Source organism: Pleurodeles waltl, unplaced genomic scaffold (genome assembly GCF_031143425.1).
Source record: "Pleurodeles waltl isolate 20211129_DDA unplaced genomic scaffold, aPleWal1.hap1.20221129 scaffold_70, whole genome shotgun sequence".
Taxonomy (NCBI): domain Eukaryota; kingdom Metazoa; phylum Chordata; class Amphibia; order Caudata; family Salamandridae; genus Pleurodeles; species Pleurodeles waltl.
Genome location: NW_027150391.1, coordinates 659,419 through 670,872, shown reverse-complemented (window position 1 = coordinate 670,872; position 11,454 = coordinate 659,419). Strand labels below are relative to the sequence as shown.

The 11,454-nt window shown below is 44.7% G+C and overlaps 2 non-coding genes across 2 annotated transcripts; one reads left to right on the top strand and one right to left on the bottom strand.

The window, feature by feature from the left end:
* Nucleotides 1-9,708: 9,708 nt before the first annotated feature.
* TRNAQ-CUG (transfer RNA glutamine (anticodon CUG)) lies at nt 9,709-9,780 on the bottom strand. Its single transcript has one exon. It is a non-coding gene; the product is annotated as a tRNA-Gln (tRNA).
* A 1,014-nt stretch (nt 9,781-10,794) lies between these two features.
* On the top strand, nt 10,795-10,877 carry TRNAL-UAA (transfer RNA leucine (anticodon UAA)). The gene has a single exon. It is a non-coding gene; the product is annotated as a tRNA-Leu (tRNA).
* Nucleotides 10,878-11,454: the final 577 nt, after the last annotated feature.

Sequence of the window (11,454 nt, the reverse complement as noted above, 5' to 3'; positions counted from 1 at the left end):
TCACACTGGCCGTATGTGACCCCAGACATCCTGGGACAAGAGCAAGGAGGCAGGAAATTCCAGACACTTCTGTAGGGGAGAAACTCCAGAAGTTGTTCCCACTTCAAAGCTGGCACCTAGTATAAAATTAGGACCCTCAAATCCACTCTTCAGTTCACTTCTAGACATGGAAGGACTCTCTGAGAACTGCCCTGCTGCCTGTGGATGGCTGTGTACTTCAGAGAACTGCCCTATTACACCAAGAGGACTGCCGTGCTGCCTGAAGTCTCCCCTGTGCGCTCTGAGGACTGTCCTGCTGCTTGAGACCTGCTTTCCTGCTTGAACCCGGGGCTACCAAAGTTACTCTAAGATCTAGTTGGCTGACCTCCTGATCAGAACCTCGGGACATGAAAGGCTCTAACCATCTAAACCCTGCACGTGGAACCAGCCTGAGTGAGTCCTGCCCCACAAGTTGTGCCCCCTAAGTCTTGGGGCCTCAGAAGGGGTGCTAAACGTGCCCAGATAGCCCAAATCCAAAACTTGGGACTTAGAAACTTTTCTGCCAAAATGTGCTCTGAGAACCGAGAGGAAACCGACACCAAACTCCCCATGAGCCCTCTCAAGGTGGATTGGCAGTCAGCTTCACTTTACAGTAGCACCCATTGTGTTCCTTTCTGCAGCAACAAAGCCTGCTCAGTGGCTTCCCTCTGGAAGGGAATTCTGCCTCCCAGAGCCCTCGTAGGACACAGCCTGCATCTTCGTTCCGCTAGACATTTACGACTTCCATCCAAGAGACTAAATCAGAACATAGGAACCTTCACTGCAGCTTCCTTCAGACACTCCCTGACGACAATACCTCCTCCTCAGACAACGCCGGCTGTCTTGTCCAGCTGAACTTTACCTTCTCAGACTTTTTTCTCTGAAATTTCTTCTAAGTACAAAGGTAAGCGGAGACCGGGCCCAATCCACTTTGTGTATCTGAACCGTGCTCCATCGCGATCAGCAATAACTTTAAACTTAGCCCCGATCTTGTGCGACTAAATGTCAGCTGTTGATCTTTCACGTGCTATTTTTTACTTTAAACTTTAAAAATTCATAACTCTGATTCTACTGATTGGATTTTTGTCATTTTGCTGTGATTTATTAAAATTGTTTTTTTCTAAACTGGTGTGGGATTTTTCTGGTGACATGTTTTCACATTATTACTGTTCAAGTGTTGCATAAATATTTTACTAATTGCCTCTAAGTTAAGCCTGATTGCCTTTTTTTCCAAGCTGCCAGAGGGTCAATCCTAGGTTAATTTAGTGTCTTTTTGGGGCTCACCCTGACAAGGATTGTAGCTGTTGGTAGGATTTCACCCCCTCAACCAACAACCCAATTTCTCATAGGATACAAGCCTTTTTTAATTTTAATTTTGTGTGCAATAAGAGCTATCAAAGGGAAATTGGCACTAGAGTCTCTTCAGCTCTTTACCCTTTATGATGGCAGCTGTGGGTAACAGAAGTGCATGGTGGCACTGTGCTGGCCCTGCTCTTCTCGGTGCTGAGGTAAGGTTGTTACTCTGTAAGTGCTTCTGCATCCCAGTGGGTGGCATGTCGTAGACCCAAACACTGCGTGCAGTGACTGCTTATCACATGCCGGCTGTAGGTCGAGCAAGACGTGTTGTATTCAACATGGGCTTTTAATCATGCCCAGTCTCTCCTTTTGTTCTTTGTTGTGTTTGTCTTAAATGCTTCACTTTCATTGGTGCATTGTGCTAAATGTCCCTCCTTTGCGTGCTAAGTTCCCATCCAGGGAGCATTCACTAAGAGAACATTTTTTTGGCCATCACCCTACGTCAGGCTTCCTCCTGTTCCAGCATGTGATGGCCCCTCCTCCTCCTCCAGGTTTTAGTTTTTCCTTTATTCCGAGCCACAATCCTTTCTCCTCTCAGCTCAATGTTGTGCTTTATGTTTGAAGGTATGGTTTTTTTAACAGTTGAGCCTTGTGTTTAGGTGTCACTAAGACAATCCTAAAAGGAAGGCCATGTTGCAGAGGGACATTTTCACTAACAGCTATGCTAAGACTGTGTATTATGTCCAAAAACTAGTTTTTAAACTTTACTCCGGCAGAGGTGTTTCTTTAAAGAAATTGTTGTGCACAACATTTTGTTTTGAATAGAGAACTATATGCAGTATATTTACCATTCTAAACCACCTCTCAAGATCGCATTTGTTTGTTGGGGGCGTGGCACAAGCGTGAGCTCAATAAATATTCATTTTATGTGAAATGTGTATAAATCGTGCCGTCCACAGTGATTTTGCTTGGTCTAGCGTTCTTTGGCGTTGTTGTTCACTTGAATTTCTTGTTTCTTCAATATTATTTTTCTCAGACTCATTTATTTTTCTAGGCCACTTTTCGAAAGCACATATACATCCATTTCCGGGCTAGTCTCGTCCTCTTTGGTCCGCTGTTGCTGGCAAGATGGTGAGGGTTTATGGGTTTCCACTAAACCAGTGTTTATAGTATCCACGTTCATCCTTCCTCTGTAACTGTGCCTGCCACTCTAAAGTCCCACAGCATGTTCTTTAGAGCCCCTGTTCTCTTTTAAGGTTGCTATTATGATGGCTTCGGTGGAAGTAGCGACTGTCTGATTTGGAAGTAACACAATTGTGCTCTCTCCGCGCTGGAATTGGCAGATCCCTGCTTCTGTGTTTACGACAGAACTCTTTCTGAACAGCATGGAGCAATGGTTCTCAACCTTTTGACATCTGTGGACCCCACTTTATCATTACTGGAACCGGGGGACTCCCCATTGATCCATTATTTTAATCCGGGGATGCCCTACTGAGTCATTACTGAAAGCTGGGGACCTAATCTGTTAATATTATTTCAATTTCTAAGCAGTCGCGGACCCCTTGAGGAGGCTTCGCAGACCCTCAGGGGTCCCTGGACCACAGGCTGGGAAGTTGGCATGGAGTACTCTTTATAGGCGAATAAAAAGAAGGCTCTGGCAGTAGGTTTGGAATTATTGCTTATTTGAAGCACGCTACAAAAATTAGTATGTAAAGGGTTTTGGTCATATTTTATTTTGCTGCTGGGTGTTTTGAGCTTATCATTTTAGTGTGTTGCAGGCCTGAAGTCTTCACAAGTATTTTCGCAGTAGCAGGGATATCAAATCATCATCATTCACTATAAAATCAGGTTGCTCCCGAAATCTGATGTCCTGCGCGTGATTGTGAAATACGTTAATAGTCCGGTGGTGAGGTCAGTCCTTAATAGGTGTGCTGCTAACTTTTTAGGGTAGAGCGCAAATCGCTCCCCTGCTGTAATCTCTCATTGGGCTTCTAACCACGCCCATATTATGTCAGCCACTTTCATTGGTTCGTGGGCTTCCATTTTAAAATCCGCTTGTTTTCATCAGCGGAAGGCATGCATACGTCATGCCTTTTCTGGTGTTTAGCTCTCCACGAGCACACTGACCAAGGTACTGAAAACATTTGAGGCTCCTTGCTGTTCGTATGGTTTCTGGACTACTTTTTCTCTTTATTTCGTAGCGCGATCGTGCTGGGTTTTACACACCGAGATTGCGCTCGGTTTTTTTTCTTACAATTAATGTGGCAAGAAAAGTCCGGTTAGGAGTTTACAACGCTAATAGCTGTAACTCAACGAAATGCGAGACCTGTTGCATTGTAAATTCTTGTTTCTACATGTAGTTTGGCCACGTCACTAATTGTCTGATTAAGTTTACCGTGTTTGCTTTGCTGAGCAATATTTTTTTTTAACTTAAAACTGGAGCATACTCTTGCAAGGGAGACTGACTGTGCCAGTGGTATAATTAAAGCATTTTCCACTTAAAACTAAAACGCATGGCAACAGACATTGTCATTTACAATGGCAATAGCCATAACCATAAGCAAGCGTTTGCTCAAGTTAGAGCTATTAACCTTGTAAATTCCTAACTGGACATTTCTTGCCGCATAAATTGAAAATGAAAAGTAAAACAGTTGATATTAGCAAGCCGATTCAAAGTGCCACGGCCGCCATGAGCATGAAGGAGAGACACATAAGGAAAAAGAAGTTCGCTCACAGTCAAACGTATCGGCAAACGTGCAATTATCCATGTGACAGGGTAGATGACCAAGGCAGTGACAAAACTGTCCCAAGGAGGAACAAACGTAAAACATTCACCAATGATAACAAAGGATTTTTGGAAGGCAAGACCATGAACGAGTGATATTGATGGGCATGTAGTGGGCGTGGTTAAAAGCCCACTGATGATTACAACACTTGCACGCTTGACCTAAAAATGCGAGACCTAATGCATTGCAAATGCTTCTTTCATTAGCCTGCACCGTGTTTCTAAGACCAGGCTGGTAACAACAATGTGAAAAGCAGTGAAATCTGCTATTTCTTCACTTAGAAAACATGCACTTAAAATGCCAAATGCATGAAAAAATCAAGTCAAAAAGTGTTTAAATGCTGTCTAAATAATTGTTAAATGATTATTATAGCAAAAAATGTTTACTTTTTGTTTTACATAAGAATCCCGACAATTTTATACATTTTTTTTTTACCTACCAGCTCTTAGCTGTACCAAAAACAAATGGGGTCTTCATACTGGGGGTGTGGGCCCCAAGTGATCCCAGCGGGGTGCCAGGCTCTGGCCAAAAGAAAGATTATAAAGATAATAGTGCTTTGTTTTAAGGAGAAAAATGTTTATTGCATTTGTAAAAGGGTAACAGAACTTAAGTTCAATGTTTAAATAAGTCTAGATATATTTAAACATTGGCAACTTAATTGAATAGTGCTGAAAAATCTAATGGGGGGCCCAATGATATATTTTTTCCCACTGGGGGGTGGGGGGCGCTGCATTAACAAGTTTGAAAACCATTGATATATATATATATATATATATATATATATATATATATACACGAAAAGAGAGAACTCTGGGTAGTTCCCGGTTTAGGTGGAGTGCAGCTAAACTTCTCTGAAGAGTTACAGTGCTAGCGAAACACATGTCAGGGGCCGCTCTGGGTAGTTCCCGGTTTAAGTGGACCGCAGCTAAGCCTCTCTGAAGAGTTTCAATGCTAGTGAAACACATGCCAGGGGTTGCTTTTGCTCATTCTAGGTTGGCTTGAATAGCATTTTACCAATTCAAAGCTGTAATACTGTGCCTGGAGTGGTGAAAGACTTTTGTCATTTACAGCTTGACAAGGATGGCACTGTGCTAATTCTGTGCTTAAAAACTTTTCTAGAAAAACAGACATTGGAGGTGAGCAAATGTAGAGTGTTGCTGGTGTTGTAGGGTGCTCTAAACTGGAGCAGCTCTCCACCTAAATCTGGGAGCTACCCAAAATTCTCTCTTCTCTTTTGCATAATTTATGCATCACTCTAAACCTGAAAGGGTTTTGTTTTGATATATATTATATATATTCAACAGTAATAGTTATACTTAGCTCAGGAAACTATAAGTAGTGCACTAAGGTAACTATAACTTGCATCACCGCCATGCACAATTTTCGCATCAATGATTTTATTGCAAATGCTGCAGTTATATTATGAATGATGTCATAAAAGAGGTAATTACTGATGTAATAATATGCAGGATAATTAGCTGTGCATTGCAAGGGTGTGAGTTATAGTTGCTTTATGGCACGAGTTATAGCTTCTTGAGATAAGTATAAATAAACTGTTGAATTACTATGGTTTTGTGAGTGTAAAATTTGAACCTAACTATAATGTCCCTCTAACCTTTGCTTTTTTAGTGAATTTTGAATGTTTTTTTAATTCTATTTCCTAATTATCACATCCCTGTAACATTGGTTTTTGCAGTGAATTCCTGTTTTTTTAAAATGTTAAGTAAAATTTAATTACCCTACATTAATCCATCCACCGGCGTGCAAAGCCTTCGGCGCGGCCATGCGGACACCCCTCCATAGTCACCCAGCCCATTCCCCCTCGGGCCGATTTTGGACCCAGGGACACCATACAGCCAGGACCTGGCGACTTCTTGCTGGTTTTCCTGGCTCCAGCGAGGGCAACCAGTGTGCACTGTTGGGGGCGTGGGCTGACCCTGAATGCCCAGCCAATCCATGCCAGCTCTCCGCCTCCAGCGGGAACCAGCAATGCTCCTGCATGCAGAGAGCAGCAAAAAATGCAGCTCCCTGCATGTGGGAGCAATTTTTTCATCTGTTTTCCGGCCTGCTTGACAGTGGGCAGGGAAACAGATAAAAAGTCTGCTCCCAGCTGGTGACAGCAGTTTCCTGCTTCCACCTGCTGTGTTCAGACTTAAACTGTGCTCTATGTTCAAGGGTGGGCACCTAGGGACATAGGGAACAGGTCTGGGAAATGTGGTCCCCACAGCCATTAATGGCTCCGGGGGGGCCACATGGCCCCCTCTTTTCTATTTGTATGGCCTGGCCATGGGGAGGTGGTGGTTCCAGGGGCCAAACACAGCCCAGGAGGGGTGTCTGCGCAGCCCCACCTTCCCCTATTGAAAATCAGCCTAGACCCAGGGAGGTGGTGGTCCCTGGGGTCAAAGGAGGTGGGTGAATGTGGCCCCTCCTTCCCTTACTAACATTGGCCTTGTTATCTTTTTGAAACTTAATTTTTGAACGTAGATTGGAGATAACTTTACGTACATGTGCAGAGATATTCATTATATAAAGAAGTACATTAATTCTACTTATACATATATGGTGGAAGTACTCATTCTATATATGTATCATTTAAGGGATGATTTTGGCACATTATGATTGTGTTATTCAGGAGGCTCAGATAATAAGAATTTTGACATGGTTGCATTCATATGTCTCCTATAACTAAATCCTTTAGTGTGCTGATTAAATCAACATTAGTGAGAAAAAAATATATATATATATATATATATATCTATATGTATATATATATATGTTCACTGGAAAAACCAAAGGTTACAGGGATGTTATAGTTAGGCACATATTTTAAATGTATCAAACCAAAGAATTTCACCAGTTATAGTTAGACTTAGCTGAAGTATCTATAACTTGTGCCTTAAGGTAATTATAGCTCATGCATGGATGTTAGAATAGGTGTGAGAGGGAGTATCTGGGGGTGAGAGTGGCTGTGAGAGTGTCTGGGTGTGAGAGTGCGTACATCAGTGTTTTAGTGGGTGCGTCAGTGTGTGCGCATGTCTGTGAGTTGGTGCATGAGGGTGTCAGTGGGTCTGTGAGGGGGTGTGTGAGAGTCTGAGTGGGTCAGTGAGTGGGTGCGTAACTGTCTGAGTGGTCTGTGAGTGGGTGCGTGAGGGTCTGACTGGGGCTGTGACTGGGTGTAGGAGGGTCTGAGTGCGTCTTTTAGTGGGTGCATGAGTGTTTGAGTGGGTCTGTGAGTGATGCGTAATTGTCTGAGTGGGTGTGTGAGTGGGAGAACAAGATTGAAAGAGAGAGTGAGACCAAGTGAGTGAGAGGGAGAGAGATAGAGACGTTTTTAGGCTTTGATGTATGATATACTTAAAATTAGATATTTCTGCATATCTTTAAAACAAAATTTGTATTTGTCATGTAAAAAGTGTAAGATCACCTTTATTATAAGACTTAGAAATTTCTACTAAAAATACATTAATGGAGGGAAATGATTCTGTCTGGACTCAACCCCTCAACAGACAGTGTGAAGGTCTGTGAGCTTCACACGAGCTATTGTTTTTTTGTTGTTGAATATGCTCTTTTTTTTTTTAGCCCTTCTGGGCTATCTGGGGCCACAAGGGAGCCACAGTCCCTACATATTTTTTTAAAATTTTAAATCTGACCTTTATGGGCTATCTGGGACTGTGGGGGAAGTCTCAAAGCCTCCCGCGAGGTCTCCGACTATTTTTTTCTTCTTAGTACATGCCCTTTACGGGCTATCTGGGACAGCAGAGGAAGCCTCAAGGCCTCCCCTGAGGTCCCTGACTATTATACTTTTTTCTTAGTACATGCTCTTTAAGGGCTATCTGGGACTACGGGGGAAGCATGCGGTCCCATTGCTTCAGCAAGCAAGGAGCTGTTTTTAACAGCAACTTCTTAATTGCTCAAGCAAACCTTTCATGTCCTTTCCCTGCATGCATACCTGTGTTCAGGGAACAGGCATGAAAACCCCACTCTGTGACAGCAGGACCTGCTTGACAGGTCCCACTTTCAGAAACCGCAGTGTTTGCTGTGGCTTGTCTGCAGTTCAAAGCTGTAGCCAAGCCACAGCAAACAGCTATGTCCGGGGGGTAAGCACCACGGGACATAGCAGGAGCTGACCCTGGCGCGTGGCGGTCCCCAGGGCCATCAATGGCTCCTCAAGGGAGCTTCGCAGCCCCCCTTTAATGCGGACTTAGGTGGTGGTCACCAGGGCTACAGCCCCCCCAGTCAATATTAATGAAACTCCGGGGAGGTGGTGGGCCCCGGGGCTGCAGGGGAGGCCATCTGGCCTCCCCGACCTTAAAAAATAATTCTGCCCCAGTAAGTTGATGGTCCCCAGGGGGCGGGGGCTGTGCGGTCCCCCAACAATTTTGCAAAAATGTCCTGGGAAGGCGGTGGTCCCCGGAGCTTATTAAAGTCCAAAGAGGGGGGCCTTGTGTGCCTCCCTCCTCTATTAAGCCCCAAATGCCCCAGCAACCGGCCCACCCACGGGCAAAACAAATAGAAAATATATGATTTTTAGCCCTGGCAGGGTCCCTCAGGGACCCCAGCACCAGGGTAGGAAGTCAGGGTGACTTTACCCTGGCCCCTTTTCTTTTTTGGGGATTTTTTTTCTGGGAATCACGTGAAGATGCGTCCCATGATGGCTACCAATACTTCCTTGTTGAAGTATTAGCAGCCAATTAGATATCAGCACGGGGACAATTGGATCTGCAGAGGAGTCATGTCCCTAGATATCTATATTTTCTGGCCTTAAATTACTCCAAAACTACTGAATGGATTACCATGAAACCACAAAAAAGTTAATCTGCGGAACAGAATCTAGCTTTGTTCCAAATTTGGTGTAATTCCGTTCACTTATTTTTCTGTCTCAGGCATTTGCTGCGAGCAAAAGACGCATATAGGAAAGACAGAGGAAGAGAAAAACGAAAAAGCGTCACAAAGGGAGAAAGCAGAAAGCTGCAAGCGTGAGCTGAATGGGCCGGGAGTGGCTGTAAATGGATTAAAGAGGTCTGAGATGGCTTTAGGATTACGCTGCCTCAGTAGCCTGTGCGCGCACATTTAATTACAACAGCTCAATGTTTTCAAGGAGAGCTTTGGGCACCAGTAGGTTTATTTACAAATTAACCACTGTTCTCTGGACACCAAATACCAAAGCTGGTATTGTTAAAAACACCTACTGCCTCTTTAAATAACTGCCAGGCACTCCCTGCCACCTTATCTCCCCCTGACAGGCTTCTGCTTTGTTCCTCTGTGATGGTTTTGGCGCCTCTCTCTTCCCCCTCTCGGAGTTTTCAAGCTGTTCCGCTCCTAAATATCTGGTGGAGACAAATCTGTGCGGGTCCCCAAAAACAAGGGCAGGTGCATCGGGATGAAAACTAAGCCCTGGTATTTGGCCGCTTGTGTGAAGGTTTCAGAGGAGGAACTTCACACGGCGACCTTTGAACTCTATCAAAGTCACATCATAAAACTTTCAGCTTCTAAAAGGCGACCTGTTCTGCATCCAGCGAAATAGATAGGTGACAAGTCTGTCATTATTTAGTGATCGTTGTCAACACCGGTGGGGGGTGAAGTAGAATTATGGAGAAATAAAAACCTCAGGTCCCACCGAGATTTGAACTCGGATCGCTGGATTCAGAGTCCAGAGTGCTAACCATTACACCATGGAACCGGCTGAAACTGTCACCCCCACCGGAAGCTTTCATTCCTGGACTGCAGGGCCCTGACACCCGCTGGACTGATTATTTCTGACCTCTTTCCAATGAAGCTCTGGGGTGTCAGTCACTGCTGCTAAAATAATGGGGGAAATTCAAAGTCGTGATCCCTTTTTGATGCCAGAGAAATCACCTTCCTTTTCTGCTGGAGTCACCAACGCTAAGGTGGCTTTAAAAGTTCACAAACCTTGTTTTTTCAGGTGTGGCTGGTCTTTCCATCACATGGTGCGGTGGGTTGGAGGTGACCCCCTCCTCCTTTCCGCTACTCTGGCCTCTTCCCGGCGGACTGCAGCTCCAGGGCTGCTTTTGGAGCCGGTTGAGCTGCCGTGAGATGGTTTAAATATTATTTGCCACGAGTGAGTTTAGTTTCCTGTCTGGCCCCTCACATTTCATCACATAAAGAATCTGTTCCCACAGCTAAAAGTGACCCCACTGTTAAACTTCGGTCACTTCCGCATCAGTGGACATGTTTGAGTTGATGTGAGGCCGAGTCCAGGCTCCTCCCCCCTCCAAGGTACCATCACCTGCCTCCCTATAAAGTCAGAGCACCTCAGTGTCAGATTTGTATCTCATGTGTAATTGCCACATCTGACAGGTTCTGCTCCTGGCCCGGTGCTCAGAGGGGGCGGCCTCAGGGGAATCACCGACAGGATCTTGTTTACACACGGGGTGGAGTGCAAGTTAGTGAAGCGCTGTAGCGCCGGTGCCGAGCCTTCCAAGCACCACAATTCCATCAGGTACACACAGCTCACACCTGAAATGCTGCTCAGTGACTGTGTGTAATTCAGATGTGTTAGTTTGTGAAGTGGCTGTTGTGCGATCAACACTCTCCCCCGTGGACCCACCTGGTACCACCTCCTGTGGGAAACGGCGTCCTCTTTACACTAACAACAATAGGAGCAAAGGAAATCAGGGCCTCACACACAGCTGTGAAACTTGTGGGAAAGACTAACAGCACTGAGCACATCGTTACCAAGATGGCCGAGTGGTTAAGGCGTTGGATTTAAGATGCAATGGACATGTGTACGCGTGGGTTCGAGCCCCACTTCTGGTAGAGATTTTATTCTCAGCCAAATATACATCTTGTTTCTAAATCTTCACATTGTTACTGATTATCCGCTGTGTCTACAAAAACGCAAGTGTAGCATTCTTTTATCTGAAATAGATATAATCTCGTTATGTTTTTTCAAGTGGGGAATAGTGCAGCGCCCCCTGGTGTTTGTGGGTGACGAGCACCTGTGAGATCACGTTTCTTTGTAGAACTTGAAAAACATAAATCGGTTACTCTGGAAAGAGCCACATTTTCCGCATCCGGTTCCAGGTTGGACTGAGAGGTAACATGCACGAGCGCACCGGAAGCTTTTATTGGGGGTCTTACAAGGCTGACCCCGGGAGCTGCAGTCATGATTTGTGACAAGAGTGAGGTTGTCAGCTGTCACCTTTACTTCTCTGAAGCTGCACTGACAGCAGAGCCCAGCTTCATGCAGCAGCTCACTATGAATTGGTAGAAAGAACAAAGCTAACAAGGGTTGTAGCTCACTCCTTAAAGGTATTACAGACTGGAAATGTTTAACTTAAAACAGCACCCATCAAGCATTCTTTGAAAAAAATCATAAGTAAAACATTAGATC